Raw genomic sequence first — 17,797 nt, forward strand, 5'->3', positions numbered from 1 at the left:
CTTCTCACAATCAGAAAGACATTCCTTCTTGCAACCATGAACTTAATAATGAAGTTTTAAAAAAACATGTATGTTTTAAATATTTCCATTTCTTCCTATGCTAAGTTTCCAGGTTTCTCAGTTATGCATTAAATCAAATTCAGCAGAATGGCTGATAATTCCCCCTTTCTAAATAGAGAGGTCATGTCAGTTTTCAAAAACATATTACAGTGTCAAACAGATTGCAATGACTGCAGAAAACAAGCACAGGAGGTTTGTATTCAGAACAGCAACGCTGGAAAACAGCACCAACAAAGAAGAAAACAGAAAACAGTATTTGAAGAAAAATATACTAACAATTTAAATGAGTATTTTCTCGATAGATGATAAGCATCTAATCACAAAGACATTTTCAAATATTTTCTCCGAGTTACTTGTTCTTCATTCAGAACTGATAATTAAAACCCATGATCATTCCTCAGTCAGGGAAATATTATTATATTATTTTTCAGATAGATTACCAGAGACAATTAGATCTGAACTGCCAACTGGAGGTGCTAATCTTTGTCCAAAAACCTGACTATGCAGCTGGAATGTCAGTGAGCTGACCATGGCTAGTCAGGATGAATCCAGTCTTTGATTTAGGACTTCTTGTGCCAACAGCTGTGTACTTTTAAAATATATTAGGAATTGTTTGTTCTTAAATATTTTTTCTTTTGATGGCAAGTCATTACTGTGAAACATTTAAAGTGAGTATTAATTGACGGAAACAAAACTTAAAAACAATTCATCTTTTTGTTTGACCTCAATATAATGCTTAAGCAATGAGAAATGACAGGGCGTGAGTAATGAAGCTATAATTCACACCTTGTGCATGAGTAGGTACAACACTGGAGTCTGAGTGTTGTTAAATTCACACGGTGTGAAATATTATACCATAAATCAAACACCAGTCAGCTCTTAATTTAACAGAAAAAAATTATAATTGTACAAGGTACAACAACAAGAGCAAGCAAAACTTCACACTACCAGCTTGGTAATTTTGTATAATTTTACACCAAAAAAAGCAGAGTTTCTAGGCATGCATTACTTATATAGAAAAGATAATCAACATTTTCCTGCAGATTTTCAGAGGACTCAGAAGTGTTTGTCTACATGCTACCAGAGCAGGTGAGCTGAGTGATGTATGTTGTGTTTGCTCTCAACTGCTTGTCGGCTGCTGTGAGATGTGTTGTTTAGTGCTGTAGCAGCAGCTGCGGGGAGAGGCACCCCAGCCCAGAGAGCTAGACCGTTTCTGCAGAGATAGGAAAACACCGAAGGGAAGATTTTCAGATTCTAAGTTCCAAGGATCTGAATGATATCTGATGTGGGTAGCCAGGGGTCTGTGTTACCATGCCTTTCTTTTGTATTTATTAATCTCTTCCAAGTCACAGACTGCCAATTGAAATTCAGCAGTCACTGTCTGTGGATCTTTTCAGAAGATTGTTTAACTATCTGTTCATTCAGGCTTCAACTTAAAGAAAGGATAAAAAACTGTAGAAGCTCCTTGTTTGTTTGGGTTCTGTAACATGCCTTCACAGTTAGTTTGTTAAACTACTTCTTTGCCATTGGTCCAGTTCAGAATAATATTTACATTGAAAGTTTTGTGTAAGAAACATTGTTGTCTGGTAATGTTTATTTATTCTTTCAATGGGCTCTTCATACACTTTTCTTTCAGAAACTTAAGATATTTATTTTGCTTTGTTCTCATTATAGGTGTGAAGAAACAGCAAAGAAAGTCAGACCTGGCTTCAGAATATGAAATCAAGCCTCAGAAGCATAAACAAATTCAGTCGGTTAATTAATCAGTCAGGAAGTTATTTTCTCCCACTGCAGTGAAAGTAGTTAAGTGTAACTAGCCTGGACTCTGACACAGATCCCGTCATTGTCTTTTTCGGTCTCTACATAGTTCATCATTAGGGAGTTTTGATTTAGCTTTTATTAGAAATCACTCTGTCTGAGGAATGCAAATACTTAGTTTGTATTCAGAGGCTGAAATTATCATCACTTAGTTCATTTCCTGTGCACCCAAACAAAATCTGGTGGAAGTTACATCAAAGGTCTTTTTCATTGTTAGCTTTGAACAATCATAAATTCTGAGATTTTAATTTCATTCATCTTTCTATCTTCATTACATGTGTGTTTGACTTTTCATAAGGAAAACATTTTTCAACTACTCCAAGAAAAACATTAACCTTAAAAGACCAAGATGCACTTGAAAGTATTTCATTTGTGTTGTTCTTTACATGATGGTGTAAAATTTTTACTGAAGAAAAAGATTTGCATTGAACTTGTTATAGCTACAAGGAAAACAAAGTACTCAAATGTTACACTTGTAGGACTCATAAGAAGAGTCTTAATGTAGCTAGATCTCAATAGACAGAATGTGAAAAGCTGATGTTTTAATAAATACATTTGTTCAAATTTTAAATTTCCTACCCACTTCTGAGCAGCGAATGACCTAAATGGAAAGCTTTTGGTGAGGGGTGCAGGGTGCACCCTTTCATAGAAAGCAAGCTCACAGAAAACATATTTGTGAAAGAGAAAGATAACAAACCACTGCACATCATTATGCATACAGAGGGTTTATGCTGTGTACACCTTCTTCTACTTTAATAAGCAAATTATTATAGGTAAAGAATAATAAAATACTAACAAATAATGAATATGTGATTTAATATTTAACTAACTGTGAAACAGGTGAAAATGATATTCTTACCTCTATATTCATGCTGATATCTTTGAACATACTGCTCATGACAATAATGTATTTATGATATATATTAATTTTTTATCAAACTTTATAAAATAATCATTAATGTATGTTTGTTTAAAATGTGCCTAATACTATTTCTATGTCTACTTAACATAAAATAGCTAAAACACTCAATGGTTCAAAGACAGCTAACAGACTGTGGTAGGTTTTGACATGAACGGTGGCTGGTTCATTGGTTTGACAAAAAGAGCTTATAGATAATTACCTAACCTCTTTCCTCCTCTTTTGTAAAATATTTGTAGAAACAAATAACAGTGTATTAAAAAAAAGACAATCATATTTAGTGGTTCTAATACTTCAGGATGTTACAACAATATTATGTAGTCTTATCAGTTAAAATCTGCATAACTGAACACTTAGAACAAGTGTTACAAGACAAAGCCAGAAACTTTACTCTTTTCTTCAGAAGAACATGAAAAATAACATTCATGGAAAGTAAGTATTTTCTATTGCATCAGAAGTACAACATAGTGGAAGACAAATCAGATAAATAGCAAAATATTGACTCTTCAGTCTGGTAGTAAGTGACCTAGTCTCTGATCTGAAACAAGGCCTCAGATAATAAAACTTAAAAAACAAAGAAATAAAAGTGCAAATGTGCTCTATCGTTAAGCTGGTCAACATTTGCAATAGGCAATTTGGATTGTCAGAATTCCTTTAGTGGTCCTTGTTATTTATAATAAGAGGAACCAGGGGACAAATCCCTTTGGGTACTAAAAATGTAACAGTGAAAACCACATGACATACTAATGGCAATATTTTTTTTTTTTTTTTTTTCAGATACATGTTTTAGAATCATAGAATTGTTTAGGTTGGAAAAGACCTTTAAGATCATGAAGTCCAACTGTTAACCTAGCACTGCCAAGTCCACCACTAGGCATTTTCCCTGGGTGCCACGTCTACATGTCTTTTAAATACCTCCAGGCATGGTGACACAACCATTCCCTGGGCAGCCTGTTCCAGTGCTTGACAACCCTTTTGGCGAAGAAATTTTTCCTCATATCCAATTTAAACCTCCCCTGGCTCAGCTTGAGGCCATTTCCTCTTGTTCTATCCCTTGTCACTTGGGAGAAGAGATGGACCTCACTACAGCCTCCTGTCAGGTAGCTGCAGAGAACAGAAAGATTTCTCCTGAGCCTCCTTGTCTCCAGACTAAATAGCCCAGTTCCCTCAGTTGCTCCTTATAAGACTTGTGCTCCAGACCTTTCGCTAGTTTCATTGCCTTCTTTTTAATTGTCTTTGCCTTCTCTTTAATTGTCTGTCCTCCCAGCCTCCATTTCTCATCTTCTCAGGTAGTTTGCCCAATTTGCATGTTTTGTCTCCTCACAAATGGCCTGGATGGCTTCCCCTCCAGCTGATATTGTATACATCATAGAGTTAGTCAATATACTTTTCATTATTTATTAGGTTACATTGTAACCACACCATGAGATACTCAAGTGTTAGGCAATGTATCCATTATAACACATTCTTTTTGAATGTATAGAATTACGTAAAATTTAAGTGGATATCATATGTGTCTACTTTATATCTTATCCTCTCACACAAAAAAGAACAGAGGCATTAACAGGTGCTGGTTTGTAGCACAATACATGAACATGTTGTGGAATGCACTATGAAGTCGTACATGCCTATTGATAATTAACAATTTCCAATATTTTGAGGTTTTCTGTCATCTCACATGAACAAAAGAGCGGTTTCCCAGCAAGGATAATAGGATTCATATTCCAAAACAGCAACAAAGAGTGCACATACTTAAATAAGCTTGCTGTGGGGGTTAACTGATTGTCTGTAGAAGTTAGAAAACATTTACAGCTGCTGTATAATACAAGAGAAAAGGTGGTAAGTGCATACACACAACAGATAAGATAAATAACTGGCAAACTTTAGAATGGCATTGGGGTAACAAACTGTAGAAGACATGAGATGAACAGGATTTAGAGATTAAGACTAACTCTTGGATACTTGTAGCCTTTTTCTTCTTGAAGTATTATTGGTCTTGCATATATTGGGTTTTATAAAAAGAAATTGGTTTACAAACCCTTTTCTATTTTATTAAAGCTTTTACTGTTTATTACTAACTTTAAATGGCTCAGTGAGAAAGGATATGCCTTAATTATCATTATGGACTTATTCTGACTAATAGGTTTAACATAGATTTTTAATAGCCAGTTAGAAGTGTCAGATGCATTAATTTTTTGTAAGTAATTGTTAGCTGTCTTCACTCTAGCCAGTGATTTCTTGGGGCTGCGCTTGCCACAGGGGTGTATTGCTGGTTTGTGGTTAACACGTCCATCAGGACCCCTAGCTGCTCTCCACAGAGCTGCGTTCCAGCCAGTCAGACCCCAATGTGAAATGGTGCATGGGGTTATTCTTCTCCAAGTACAGGACTTGGAATTTCCTTTTTCTTGAGCTTTATGAGGTCCCTGTTTATCCCTTTTTCCATCCTATGATGTCCCTCTGGATAGCAGCACATCCATCTGGTCTATCAGTTGCTCCTCCCAGTTTTGTTTGCAAACTTCCTGAAAGTGCAATCTGTCCCATTATCCTGATAAGTAATGAGGACATTAAACAGCGCTGGACACTGGGGTACACCACTGGCTGGCTTCCAGCTGAACTTCATGCTGCTAATCACAACCCTTTAAGCCCAGCAGTGCAGTCAGTTTTCAGTTTGCCTCACTGTCCACTTGCCTAGCCTGTATATCATCACTTTGTCAGTGGGATATTACAGTAGACAGCGACGAAAGCCTTCCTCGCTAAAGTCAAGATAAATAGTCCCTTATGCATCAAGCCAGTCATTTCATCATAAAAGGCTATCAGCTTCATTAGGCAGGATTTTGCCTTTAGGAAGTCCAAGCTGTTGATCAACTCCCAGTCATTTTCTTGCCCTTTTCAAGCTTGAGTTTTGCCAGGAGCTCCTTGTTCATTCATGGAGGCCTCCATGCCCGCATCACCCTGCTCCCTCTGCTTGCAAACCTGGTTCACTACTTGCTTAGTTGTCAGTTGCCATCTCCCTCTCCCCATCACTCTTGTTTTAAAGCCTTCCTAACCAGATTGGCCAACCTCTCAGCCTTGCTTTTCTTAAACACATGGTATAGGCAAACCTAATAACAGTGGCCATAAATGGCATAACTCCTGTACCCTACAGAACATTCCACTTCTTCCTATTCTTTTCCTAATCCTATTTTTGCCTTATCAGAGTCATGGATAAATAGTTGACAGAAGAAGAGGTTATAAAACAAATAAAACTAAAGAAACAAATAAGGGTGTCTGTTGACCTAAACAGAGTCAGATGCCAGCATTCCTAGGCTATATGGTAAACATGTTTTAAGAACATAGGTGAGAGAAGATACTGAGGTTGCATTATAGCCATGTATAGAGAGCTCTTCCTAGTTCTTGTTGTCTTGACATGTTAACTAGCAATTTCTCTCCTCCTTAAAAAGTTAGCAAGTACTAGCCAGCTGGGTGCCAATTATTATTGCTAAATAAGTCTAAATGTTAGTTGTTATTCTCTCCTTCTAGAGAATATAACTAGCTAATAAAATGACCTGACAGTGCTCTTAAAACAAACGTGGTTTAATCTTCCTCATGGGAAAACATCACAGTACAAGAAAAAACATATTTAAAACAAGACAAATTCTGCTTTCCTCCAAACTAGGAAGGCCTTATGCTTAGTATCTCTTGTTGTTCATAGAACTGTAAAACAATTCCAGTTGGAAAACACCTCTAGAGGTCTCTAGTCCAACCTGTTCTCCAAAGTAGCATCAGCCATAGTTGCCCAGGGCTTTATTCAGGCAAATATTAAAAACCTCCAAGGGCAGAGACTGCATAGGCTTTTTGGGAAACCTCTTCCAATAATGTATTATCTTCATGATGAAAAAGTTTCTCATCTACCTGGCTGGAAGCTTTTCTGTTTCAGTGTGTTTCATTTTCCCTTGTCTTCTTACCACAGGCCATTGTGAAAAGCCTGGCTCCATCTGCTTCACAACCTCTTCAGAGCTACCAGGGATGCTGTTATCTCTGCCCAAAGACAGCTCCTCCTCCAGACTGATCAAAAATGACTCCCTTATACTGTCCCTTCAGGGCAAGTGCTCCAGGCCCTGACCATTGCGGTTGCATTGTGCTAAATGCACTCCAGTTTAGCAAGGTCTTTCTTCTACTAGGGACTCAAAACTAGACACTGTATCATTCCAGTAATGTATTTCACCTAATTAATGGTGAAACAGAGCAAGGTCTTAAAAAAACAGATTAGTCAGGATGAGTTTGGTACAATGCTCTGGGGTGATGCTGTTTGTGTTGAGAAAGGAATGTACTCTGAATAATCAGAAAAGATAACGTGGGCATCTGAAGGAGATAAGGCGACCATCAAGTCAGGAAATCGTTGAACAAAGAAAATTGAAAGGTCTACTCCACCTAGATCCCACCTATTGTGAATGGAATGATTAGGTGTCAAAATCAAATGAGTATGTATGTAAAGATGTTGTTTAACCTTTCACAGGAAAACTGTATAAAATACCTGACTTTTCACTGAAAACTTTGGAGCTAGTTTGTCCGGTGCGAATCGGCTAGCTCCCCAACGTTGCACGAAATAAATACCTTTGCTGCTTAAAGACGAAATTCGTCTCTGAGCAGTTACTCTGTGCCGTTTTGGCATCAATTTGGCGAGCCAGGCAGGAGAACTCTCCGCCGGTGCTGGAATCCTGGGGACCCTCGGGGCCCCCGACTGCATCTTCTGTCGGCGACACTCCCCTATCCCTTGGCTTCTCACACAGGTGGACAAGGATTTCTGCACAACATAAAAGGTATTTATATTTATTCCTTGGTTTGAATATTTGATTGTCTTAAGATTTGGGAAGCTAAAAACTTCCTTTAGGGTGTCTTAAGATTTGGGTTTACCCCATAAGACGAAGGACGGGATGCCATCTCGCAGGGTTGAGAGAAGGGACACCTTCTGAAAAGGGCAATAGCCCAGTTTGATTGTTTTAAGATTTGGGAAGCTGAAAACTTCCTTTAGGGTGTCTTAAGATTTGGGGAATTCCTAGAACATAACAACTGAAATAGCGCTCTGTGTCTTGTTTATGTGTTGTCTTGTTACATGTTCAAAATTAGAGTTATGAATCGTATGCTAAAAAAAAAATAAATTCTGGCAATTTTAGGCGAATAGCTAAAAACTTAACATGCTGCTTAAAGCCAGAAAAAATTGGATTTTGGTTTTTGGCAACTGTTCATTGAAATGCTTACTTTGTGTGACAGTTAACGTTCCTAGAGCTGTATGTCAGTGCAGGATACCGTGTAACAGAGTGTCTGTGTGACAGGGCTGCCCGCAGAGTGCGGGGGGTGTAAGAGACGCGGTGTCACTGCGAAGCGAGTGGGGATCCCGGGCATGCGTGTCCGTGTTCCCCACGAGGGGACGGCCAGAGACGGACGGAGCGATTGAAAAATCAGTTTATGAAGTGTTGGAATGCGTAATTAGAAATTGGAGCGGGAGGTTGTGGACAAAACATTAGAACTAGCATCATCTGGGGAAAGCACGAACTAGCCTCTGCCCTTAGTGTCGTAGGTGCTGTCTGTATACTCAAGCAAAGCGTGGCAAGTGTCATATATTGCCTCCTTCCCCACCCCACCCCCCAAAAAAATAAAAAAAAAAGCAACAAAACCCCCCAACCTATATACACTAGCTGATGGTGAAAGATGGTCACCTGAAGGAAGTCTTAATTACAACACAATTTTACAGCTTTTGCTGTTTCTTCGTAGAGAACAAAAGTGGGATGAAGTAATGTGCAGATATGTTTTTCACACTGAGAAGCAGTACAGGGTGTGGCAAAAGGAGTGCGGGATTAATATAAACACCACCTGATCCTTTGATTATGGACTAATCTAGAAAAGGACTAGGAAAAACTAAGACCTAAACTAGAAAGATGCTTTTGTTGAAATTTTTGTGTAATATATGATTGCTATGTTTTATTAAAAAAAAAAAAAAAAAAAGCCTCACGTTGTGGCTCCTCCTGTGGAGCAACCAGAGTGAAGCACTTTGTGAGATAAAAACTTGCACTAATGTAGGGCCTGAAGCGGGGAGGGGAGTCAAGGACCCTGTGAAAGTGTTAAAAGTATTGGGGTGAGTTTGTACAAAGCCCCATATCGCCTCGAAGGTGCGGCTGAGTCATGCGGAGGCACTGCAGGCCGTTTGCTGTTTGCCTGCAACGGCATGATAGGTAAGAACACAGACTTAAAGCAACAAGGAGCAGATTTGCATTCAGGGTAAGAAAGAGTTAAAGCAGAACTGCTGTTGCAGAGGCAGGCTTGTGTAACCTGCAGAGCAGGGAGAGCATCTCCTGCCCCGAATCCTTCTGCTGGTGAGGAGGAGGAGGGGGTTGCTGTTGCTGACAATGGAACAGAAGGACCTGACAATGTCACCCCGATTGCTGCAGCATTTGCAGCACGACAGGACCGGTAACGGCCCCTCTAGGGCAGGCAATGCGGCTGGAGGGTCTGAGAATAAAGGTGAATCTTTGGGGAAATTTAGATGCTTGGAAGCTGGTTGTGAAAGACTATCAGGATGATCTAATAGGACTAGATAAAGGTTCGAGTTGATTGTTACTAGGTAATCGTGACGTAGAAAAGTTGATAGAAGGAACAGGGAAAGCTGATAGAGAAAAAATGGGTCCTGCTAAACTGGCAGAGGAGGAATGTCTGGCAGAAGTGAAAGAGTGAACCCCCCTCCTGTGGGATGGGATCACTGTGCATATTGTAGGGAATGTGGACACTGGAAGCGAGATTGCCCTAAACTAAAGAACCAGCAAGGGGTTCTGGTGAACTAGGGACTAGAGAAAAATGAGGCGGAATTTTTAGTGGATACAAAACCAATTTATTTGGTGTTAAACTTCAGTGAAAAGAATTTGTTACAGCTGTAGGAGCTGCTGGCCACCAGGAGAACATCCTGAAACCTTTAAAGTACAAATTAAGAAAACAAATAGGAATGCCAAATTCACCAAAATCTTTGTTGGGATGAGATTTATTAGAACATCTAGACGTTTAAAGAAGGAAGAATTAAATTAAAAGTTAAAGATTATAAATTAATTGAAATTTTGAGCTTATCTTTAATTCTACAGAAAAGTGGAAAAAAGGACCTCCCTGAAGTAAAAGAAATCTTTAACCAGGTATATCTGGGAATAAATTCCAGGTAAGGCAAAAAATGCTTTGCCTGTTACAGCAAAAATGATAAGGGGGAGGCCTGCCTAGTTTGGATAAAAAAAAAAAATATCTCTTGGTCAGCAGGGCTGGGGTGTATATTAGCATAAAATCTAAATATTTATATCAATGGATATCCCATTAAATGACCTTCCACAGTACTTTAAATTACAGTTACAAGTATTTTCAGCTACAGTTTTCCCTCATATATTTCAAAGATATAGCAGAAGAAAGCATGGTAAGCCCTGGAGCTGGAGAATGGGACCTCCTATGAAACCAAGGTACCAGGAAATGAATTAAATTAACATCAACAGCAAAACTAAATACTGAAAAAAATTTCCTGTGTAAAGCAGTACAACAAGTACAAGAGAAAAATACAAGAAAAGAAAATCCATCAAATGATATTCAACAAGAATTTAACAGCTCTGTTTTAAGAAATCCTTAAGGAAGTAATCCCTGCAGTTAATAAGGAAATAGCAGTGCTTTGTGCTTTAACCATTCTGTACTCTTCCCACAGCAGCAGCTAAGAACAGAATAATTTACTCTACAAACTTCAGTCTGACTTGATGTAGGTTTGTCTTCATTAGTTGAAAGAGAAATCTCAGTATCGTAGCTGTTCTGAAAGCTAGTGCCTTCTTTTTGGAGAGAAGTGCTTGCTGCAAATACCCGCTTCCAATAGTGGAGGTATCTGCACACAGGCAAAAAAAAAAAAAGAAGACAGTGCATGTATGTATCTGAGGACTTTAAGCCCTTTCTCGTTTGAAATGAATGGTCTGGAAGAAGTCATATCACTGCAAGGTTGTGAAAGAAGATTGAATAACAAAACTGTTATGCACTTTTCATGTGCAATAATACAAACTATTGTAATACTGCTTGTTCCTCAGGTGACCTTTGGGGACGGTCGACAAATTTGTCAACTCTAGGTAGCATCAGCAAAAAAGATCACCTCAATAAGAACTGCTTGAGAGAATAAAGATTTCCAGATCAGATTCTAATTGTCTAATTTTACTACATACCTGGAATCTTACTCAAAGGACAGCACAAGCAATAACATGTGCTAGATTTTGTAGTCTGTTAAATAGTACACTGATTATAGCAATAGCTATGATACTTTCTTTAAGTCATGACAACTAGTGTCTGGAAGACTGTAAAATACTGAAGTTTGTTGAATTTACAAACAAATAAAAACATTTGAAATACCAAGGATAACTCACGAAAATATGATTGCTCTTTTTTTTGACAATTAAATCTCTAGTGTTTTCTTATTTGATAACATGATACACACTGTAATGCATTTTTTTTTTTAAAGATACATTAATAGTTTGAACTGCCACTAAAATGTTCTCATATTTAATTTTTGTTGAGCAGTGGAAATGAATTGCCAATTTTTGGTCTAGATTACACAAACACGGATTAATGAAATAAGAAAGGTTATGCTGTATTTCAAGTGACCATTTTACCAGTATTTGTTTACAACATGATTTCTGAAATTAATATTGCCATTGACATTAGAAAGGGCAAACTGAGCTGGTTTCTATTTTTTTTTTTTCTTTACGTTTTGTGGAGCTTTTTCTTAGGAGTCACTTACTTGATCAGAGTGGAGTATAATGAAAAAGCCTCCTGGATGCTGTGTTATCTAACACAGGACTTACCATTTCATTAAGCTCTACAGCTGTTTTCCCCTCCTGTTTCTTCCCAAGAAGAAAGAGCAAGCATAGGAGTGGGAAACTCATGGCACTAAGAAGAAGAGGTCAATCAGAAGGAGTCAGTCTTCCCTTTAAAGCATGAAGATTTCTTCTTTCTGTGAGCACTGCAGCTAAAATTCATGCTTCTGTAATCTCAGAGGTTGTTACAGTGCATGTTACATGGACGATACCTGTAGCCTGTTTGGAAATCAAACTGGGGCCAAGATGTAACGGCTCAGTTATTACAGAAGGGATTCAGAGATGGATTGACTACATGACTGGGAGTAAGAGTCAGGTTCCCAGACAAAAAGGAAGCTAAGAACAAGGTATGCTTAACTTAGAGCTATAGCAAATAAGAGGAGAAACAGTCAATATAAAGAAAATAGCAGATCATGTATAAAAAATAAGTCAGGATTTCCTTTTTACTCTTTCACTGTAAAAGGATACAGCAATTTATATTTCCGGGAATAAATTTATCATTGGCTGAACTGCAAAAATGTGCTACTATGGGCAGGGTGGTTTTAATCACTTCTTGTGCCTGAATCTTTAACATTTACTATGAGTCATTGATGTGTGTCACAGGAGAGTGAGCTGACAGGATGATTGCTCTTGCCCATGTCAGCCTAACAATGACCCTCTAGACCTGACACTGGTGAGGAGACCTTAGTCCATGCCTTTAGGCTGGCTTGTTTTGCTCTGCTCTGAAACTTTACTTCAGGGCTTTAAAATTAATTGAGAAGAGTTAAATTTGCCTTTAAGGCATATTCATTCCCACTCCAAGGTAGGAAGCTGTCTCTTCACAAATTGTGTGGAGTTCAGCGCATTATTTGATGTGTTTTTTCCAGACCATTCAGTAACCATTAATTTTTCCTTAATTCCTGGGGACATATTTGTCCTCTGGACCTTTGGCTGTCTCTGCAAGAGAAAACGGCTTAAGAGAGTGGAGTTCTGGAAGGCATGTGTTATAGGATACCAAAAGGTCTGCTTTAAGCTTTTGTTATTCCTACTTAATTTCCTCTAAACAGAAGTAAATCACAGATCTGTTCTATATTGGTCTGAGAACGGTGTAGCAATATAATATTTAATAGAACTGACTAAACTGTCTGAAGTTTTAAGTTATATTAAATCCTTTGAAACTTTTTTGAGATGTGCATGACTTGGAAACCAAAGAGATTAAATGAGCACAATTATGTAGGATATTGTTGCTGAGTGCCTCGGCAATGCAGTTTGGTTTTTGGCTCTCTCTATATATAAGTATTACTTTCTGTCAGCTAATACTTTAAGAATGATAAGAAAGGACTTGTTGTTACTACAAAATCTTGAATTGCGCTTGACAAATTGTCTTTAGCCAAATGTTCTTTACAGGAGATAATTGGGAGAAGTCATGCTAAGTCCCAGCAGCTGTATCAAACTGAGGGCTACTTACAAAAAATATTTTTACCCTGTAGCTGCAGGAATTAACGGTAGTACATATGTGACAGATTGAGCTAAGATGAAGCATCCTTCTACTTCCAGCTATAACACAAATGGGAATAGCAGGTACAAGCTCCACATTATATGCCAAAAGTAAATTTACTTGAGGATCTACACTTAATACTGATAAAGCACCCCAAGGAAAAATCTCCTTAGTACACAAATAAGCTGCAAAGGAAACAGGAGGAGGCTTGTTATGTTAAAAATAATAGCACAAAGAGGAAAAGGCACACCCCTGTTTTTCACCTAATGGTTCCAGTTTGCAGTAACATGCACAGGTTAATTGTGCATATCCTATCAGTATTCAGACATTAAACTGCAGGAATTTTAACTTAGGCATGCAGTTTATGGCTAAATTTTAGGATACTATTGAAAAGATCATCTTTAATTCCCTGAATAACCAGGAGAGTCAGGTGCCTTTGAAGACGTCTACAGGGACAGCCTTTCTGCTTGTGTTCAAACATAAGCAGGCATAACCTTTTTCTACAGATTTTCAAAGGCGCCTTTTTCTCTCCAGTGACTATTGACATTTTATTCAAGAACACTGATTTGTTCCATTACTATCTACATTTTAAGCATAAAAGCATTGATGGAACCATGCAGGCTAGTTGAGCAAACTCCCCATGCATTGTTAGTAGAACTTGAGCAAACATGTTGGTAGGGAGACATACCTTTTGTACCTATCCCACACGTTAAAAAAAATAATGTTTATTAACCAGATAACATGACCAATTTCAAAAATTATGACCTAGATATCTCAACCTCATCTGAAAGGTGATAATAAGCTTGTTCAGCAGTCTTTCATTTTGTAAAGCTCCAAGTAAATAAATGATTATTTTTATTATATTCCTATGTACTATCCAGTAAAGTAATAATTTTTCTCTCATGGAGTAGAGCTGCAGTGAAAGAAATTACAAAAGAACTAATCAAATTAAACCAGTAGAATTACACAAGGAGAAGGTATTACTGCATACAAAAGTACAAGAATCAGGGCTGCAAACTTTATCTTGGTATATTGGGTTCTCCTTGGCATGACTCTGTGCAAAACTTTGGCTTTCTCACAATGTTTTATGATTTATTTGAAGCATATGACATGTGACAGAGATTAGGTTTTACTCTTCTCAGGAAACATATAGCTATAGAAGTACACTGGCCTAAAGTGTAATTATGTATAGGCGTCAAGAGATTATCTGACCCCACATCTTACTACATTCTGTTTAATTTAATTTGTTTGTTGGGTTTTTTTCTTTTTTTTCTTTTAGGTAAGGTGTAAGTAATTAGAGTAAGGTTGTACAATTGCCACTCCTTTGCATTTTGTCTTTTTTGTCTATTTTGAGTCTCTTTCTGCTCCATCTAGCAATAGCTCCTGCACAAACCTTTCGTGAAGTAACCTCAAACCTACACACCCGTTCAGAACCGACTGGATATTTTTAATATCTCCCAGCTCCATAGATTCTTGGTGGCAGAGATACCAAGAGCAGAGTCAGAGTCTTATTTCACTTCCCTTCTAAAGCAACATTAAAATACTAACTTTTAACAAAATACGTTAAAATACTGTGAGTCTTAAAACATTATAAGCCATCATATTTTCAGGAAGAAATTTCTCATTAACACAGAAGGAAGTAAAATAGATTAAAAGAAATAAACAGGATATGGTGCCACTTGTTTAGAAGAACAATTTTCACATAATGGTACAGCAGAGAGCTACGCAGTTGCCCTGTACTAAAAAGAGTTTGAGGCTGTAAAGCAGTTCTGAATTACTGCTAGATATTAGGATAAAATCTATGCATGAGCAGTTTACATTGTTCTCAAGAAAAGAATCTGTCTTCCACAACGTCCTGGAATTCAGAGATGAGGATGCTCTAAAGCCTTGTTTGCCATGTCCACAGATTGTTTTTGTAGCTTGGAATTTGCAAGAGAAATATTCTCCCCACCCCAGATTTCTCTTTCTAAATTGGATGGTAATTCTTTTGGCCATTTTGCCTGTTTACAGACAAACTAGATAATCTAGTTTCCAGGGGTTACTTTTCATACTCTTCTATGCACAGGGAGAACTGAAATGACTTTGGGGAAGAATTAGGATCCTTTCTCTTTTTCACAAAGTCTTACCGTTTAGTAGATAGGTAGATAGGTAAATATTACGTTCAGTATGAAGAACATGTAAAATATTCAAAAGCAGCTGTTTGACATTAAGAACTTCTCAGAATGTCTTACTGTACCGAGAGACCCTCTACTTTGTAAGCTTTGATATAGAATGACAAGTGGGGGGGTGATGTAATTTAGTTTTAGATCGCTGGTCTTTCACACATGAACTTTCTCTGTATTTAGACTTGTGAACCTGAACTCATATTTGATTCAGCTTCTGAAACCTGTGCACAATACTTATGCTGTCTGCACAGATTAACTGAGGAGATATATTTTAGCCACCATTTTCTTCTGCTAATCCTCCAGATTACTAGGTCACTAAAGCTCAAGAGAGAAGCAAACAAGAATTAAGACGGGGAGGGTAGAGCTAACCCTCTCAAGGCAGCTGCTGAGGTTAAGCAAGCGGGTATTTTTTCTTCAAAAAGATTTCTGCAGACTCCAAAAGCGGAATCTGAAAAGGAGTTCACTTAAAGGAAGAAATGTGAAGAAACTGAACTAAGCAAGGAAATGTAGGACTAGTCTCTGAAAGTCAGTAGAATATGTGATGTTTTGACAATTAAACAGTCTTTCCAATCATACCTTGAATTCCAGGTAGCAGTTCAAAAGAGTTTGCTAGATAAAAAAAACCAAGTTATGAAGGTATACGTTTAATCATGTTTTATGTCCGGAAGAATATGCTCTTTCCAATTTGTCTTAACTGAAGACTAATAACCATAAATTCAATTTATTTAAGCAGTTGTTCAGAGGAAATGATGCTCAAAAGCTGCAGTACAACTTGGTGAGTTTGAACCCTGTAAATCTCCTAAATCATTCTCACTTGGTCTTTTAGAGCATGGAGCTGAGATTTTTCAAAGTAAAATTAAGTTTAAGTGAAAAAAGCAAGAAAATGTAATTGATTATTGCTAAGAATAATGGTGATGACAAAGTACTGGATTTGAACTACAAAATAACGCTGTTAATCTGGCTTCCTGGCCAAATCTGCACAGAAATACTTTGCCTTTACCTCATATACCTTTACTGAAGTCAGTGCTCAGTGTGTTTTTAATAGAAGCTAGGGCATATACCTAATAAACCACTATTACCCAGGTGTAATAGACATTCATCTTGAAATGAGAGATGTGAAGGACAGTTGCACATGACATGGCATAAGGAAGTTCAGTGTGAGAAAGGGTGAAGAAAGTTTGTATTTTCATTTTCTGGCCTGTCATTTTCTCTAATAGCAAATGTGCAATGTGGTCCTTGTACAAAGAAAAGTCTCAGTTCAGATTTTTTTTTTTTTTCCCTAGGTAATCTGCCTATGTTCCTGTCACTGAAGTGTGGTGCAGTGAGATGCAGAGAGCTAATTCACGCTGAGTGCCCGTCTTCTGCAGATGAAGTTATTCAGCTTAATGTTAGGTTAAGTGTGTCTTCACAGTGACTGCAATGAAAAGCTTGCCAAGTATCTATTCTTCCTTTCTTCGTCAATGGAATATGAATCATAATTAGATTCAGAATTGGAATGGAATTAGAAATCTTTGAGAGGGACTCTAAAAGGAATTTGGAGTCTCAGATCTCTTTTTTATGTGGTTGTAGTTGTGCTAATTATGAAAGGCAAGTCTAGTTTGAGCTAAAAAGGGTTGATGTCAGGAAAGGAATCATGAGGGCTTTGGAAGGAGATGAAGAGAGCTTTAACATCTAGTTCATTTGGACCAAGTTTTGCCTGTTATATATTTTTGTTTGTAATTGTCTTGGTCAAAAATAAAAAGGAATGGCATAGGAAAATGGGAGACATGCTGCATTCTTATGTAAAATAAAATTAGTTGTAGAAGCTATTCTCTCAAGAAGTTGTCAGGATATCTGAATTTTCCTACTGAAATCCTTGGATTGAACGAAATCTAGGCTATTTTAGGGAGACACCAATAAAGACAGTTTTGATGTTTTTAGGACTCCTTTCCTGTGGAAGTGTATTCTGGTAGCATGAAACCATCCATGTTAACAGTGGTTTTGAAAGGATACATCCAGAAGGACATAAATAGAAAGAAAGAAAAAGAAAAGAAAGAAAAGGAAGAAGGGGTGGTGGTAGTGGTAGTGGCGGTGGTGAGGTTATAAGAGACAGTTCTGAAATCTGGGGCCCTACTTAGTTCTTCATTCTCAGATGTGTTGGGCGAGACAAATTGCGTACAAACAGGAGATTATTTAGATTCTTCTGAATTTGAGAAGATGGCATGGAAATCATCTGTGTCCCCATAAGAAAGCTACTGGGTTGGCGGCTTTAGATCAGGCAAATACTGGAACAAGGTGAGCAGGTGCATTTCAGAGATTACGCATAAAGCTGTATAAAGAACGATCTGTAATACTAAACTGTATGTTTTCTTCAAGCAAGTATTATGCAGTATAAATATGGTAAATATATATAGTAATATATATACATTATTATATATGCATTTACTATACATAAATATATAGTAAAAATAATAAAGTAATACTAATTAAAATAATATACTGTCTTATGAATAAGAAAATACTAATCTGT

This window comes from Falco biarmicus, chromosome 5 (assembly GCF_023638135.1).
Source record: "Falco biarmicus isolate bFalBia1 chromosome 5, bFalBia1.pri, whole genome shotgun sequence".
Taxonomy (NCBI): Eukaryota; Metazoa; Chordata; class Aves; order Falconiformes; family Falconidae; genus Falco; species Falco biarmicus.